The following is a 3178-nucleotide window of genomic DNA, read 5'->3' as shown; positions in this document are numbered from 1 at the left end:
GCTCTGAAGGTCACGGGCGGTTCAAGTAGAAGGGCATTATCACACAAAGGCAACGTGTGGAAACACCAGCACGAACGGCTAGAAAACGTGCTCCTCCGTAAAAAAAAAAGAAAAAAAAGGAAAAAGCTTTGATTTTCTTTGACTGTTTTATCCTGTTCTCAAAGGTTAACAAAAGCTTGAAAGAGAATTTTAGGCACCGCGTTGTTGCGCATTCATATTCGGACTTTCGGCATTTACAGTTTTAATTTTTAGGTTTTAGGCGGACATTATTAAGTTTTCGAACTTTTTCCTGTTCTTCAAGTTCATTAAGTGTTGTGTTGGGCTTTCGCTGCCTACAGAGTAAGCCACAGAAAACACTCGCCCCTAATTATTAATTTGGGAGCAATATACCCAATAAGCTTAACAAATAATACAGAAAGGACATTTTCTCTGTGTAGAAAGCACACGAATTTAATGATAGTAAAGTGATATATGTTACGCATGATCCAACAGCCTACATATAAAAAGAAGAAAAAAGTTGGTGAGATTTTCTCCGCATACGCTCAATGGCCGGTGAGCTTTTCTCCGCATCCGCCGGTTTCGCGGTGAGCTTTACTCCGGTGAGCTTTACTCCGGTGAGCTTTTCTCTGGTGAGCTTTTCTCTGGTGAGCTTTTCTCCGGTGAGCTTTTCTCCAGTGAGCTTTTCTCCGGGATTCGGTTGTACAGAGCCAGGCGTGACGCAAAGGTAGGACTTTGCATAGATGGCTCTTACGATCATCGCTATGGTTTACAACGAACATAGAGATAATATAATAATATGGAGAAAAAGGCCCAGCATCTTCCCATGCTTCGCAGTCGCCTCGAAATGTCAATGCACAGAAGCAGACATTGTCGGTCCCGGTGAGACAAAATAGCAAGTTTTCTCTGTCATAAACGCAAAAGCTGGTAAAAAATCATTTGCAAAGACAATATTTAGTGTCCTTTTGCTTTATTTCCGCAGAAACAACCGGCGAAAGTCATTGTATCAGAAACAACTCACCCTGACGAACAGTTGAACAAAGACAAAGCGTAGTTGTAAAGCGAGCGCGCTTCGCGTCGTTCTGTATCTCGGGGCGGACGATGTCAGCTCCGCTGCTGTCTTGGCCCCGCTGACCTCGAACTAGACGCTTCGCTGTGCTTCGCTGCGGTTATTTGACGAGCTCGGCGATCCTACGAGGCTGTATATATAGACCACTCCATTTAGAACTCTCAGGGCGGCGACATTTTGTTAGACCACAGCACCTTCTCTCCACATCCGGGAAGTTCAGCAGGTTCGGCGGGGTCAAACGAGAGAGAGGGCACGCGACACACTCTGCTAGCTGCCGACAAACCCGGAGGTCGCCGTTTTCCATCTTTGGGCTGTACCGGCGGGCTGAACCCAACATCGAACTCTAGCTCGTGGCTGCCGTTGTGAAGTGGTTCGCGTTTATAAAATATTTCTGGCTGCTCTAAAATTAGCCCTTAGCGCTCTGTTCTTTTATTTCAGTAAATGATCAAATAGCGTATCTTTGTTCCGTTACTTCATTACCAGTGCACGTTTTTATTTATTATTCCAGACTTCCACTCATTGTCGCTAAACGCGTACGCCAGTACAAACTTCGTATAGTAAAATCGGTACAGCAACCGGATTTACTTTTCGCCGGAGAGACCGGCCACTCTGACGCCGTTTTTTCTTCCTTTTTTTTTTATTCGCACGCAAGTAACATTGCAATTAGGCAAGGTTAGTCTTTTTATCGAGCATAGCACTACACATTGCACATCAAAGTCCGCACATTCGAGCTTGAAATTCGTAACATGATGCGATTTTAAACCGAGTTTAAACGTCAGCCCCGCCCCTCCCTCGTTTTCGGAAGAGGCACGAGACCCCAATGATTAGTAGGCCACTTCACTAAGGGATGCTGTGGAATGTTTAGGGTGCTTCGTTTTCTGTTAGGCACAGATAAACTCCCCACTTTGAACTTTGTGCTAACTTCGGGAAGCCGATAATCCGCAGTGCGAACAAAAATGACTTATCGGGGTGCCCAAGATATCGCTTTTGACCGCGTTGTAGACTACCATTTGCGTAGGTCAGGGTTTGAAAGGAATCGCGATCGTTGAGACGTTTGCTACGCGTCGCTGCAAAATAACATATGCACCACCTTCATGAGCATATTTGGAAAAGGTTGAATAGACCGATGTCACCAAGCGATCTGCGCAGGCGCGCGCATTCCGGAAGTGGTGCCGCCGTCATGCTACTTGTAGTCATCCCTTCCCGGCTACATACGGCTGCGGGTACGTACATCATCATAGATTATCATTTGGCACGCCCCGGTATCACCTTGGTTCTCTTGCATGTTTTTACTTCATAAGATTGTGTTGTTTGTGATGCCTTACTTTCCTCAGCAAGTGCAGAAAAGCAGTTTTAGTCGTCTTATCGCTTTAGAATCGCTTTGTCGTCTGCTTCGTCGTCGTCTGCTTCTTCGTCTTCGTGAACGCGTGAGCCCACTGCCGTTCACGGGGTAATCCCACTGCGGCCGCGGAAAAAAACAAAACAAAAAATCAACGGCGCCACTACTCGAGCATTCCGACTCCTCGGACGTCTCAATTACCTTACAAACAAATGAACATCTAGTGTAATAGCAAAGAACAAGAAAATTCGAAGGACCATCGGCTCGGTGTAGCACCACGGAACAGCATCAAATGTGATGTAAAACTGAGCTTGGTGGTGCTCAGTCTTGTGCATAACTTTTAATCAGCCATCAAGTAAGAGGAGCTAAATAGACTTTCTCGGTCAGCGATTGTTTTCTAAAAGTTGTATCATTCTGGTTGACAGCCTGTGCGACAGAGTAGAGATGAACAGCGGGAGAAGCCTCCACACAATGAACTGATCTACAGAAAGGCCATGCCTGACGCGCCGTAATAATTGGCGTCTATCAAAAAGAAGCAACTATGCCAGATACCTTGTGGTCGGTTTGCCTTGCTGCATACCCGACCCGGAGGAATAACACGGAGCCAACGGTTTCAACAACAAGAAACTACATTTAATGGGACATGGACGAGACGATTAACATGGTTACCAGCGGCGCCTGAGTCCAGGCAGCGACTCTCCGTGCGCCGCCTCCGATCTGCCTTATCAAGGCGGCTCATCCGATGTGCGCGTGGCTGGCGTGACGTCGCCGCC

Source organism: Ixodes scapularis, unplaced genomic scaffold (genome assembly GCF_016920785.2).
Source record: "Ixodes scapularis isolate PalLabHiFi unplaced genomic scaffold, ASM1692078v2 ptg001158l_1___fragment_5__unscaffolded, whole genome shotgun sequence".
Classification (NCBI taxonomy): domain Eukaryota; kingdom Metazoa; phylum Arthropoda; class Arachnida; order Ixodida; family Ixodidae; genus Ixodes; species Ixodes scapularis.
This window is presented reverse-complemented; position numbering follows the sequence as displayed.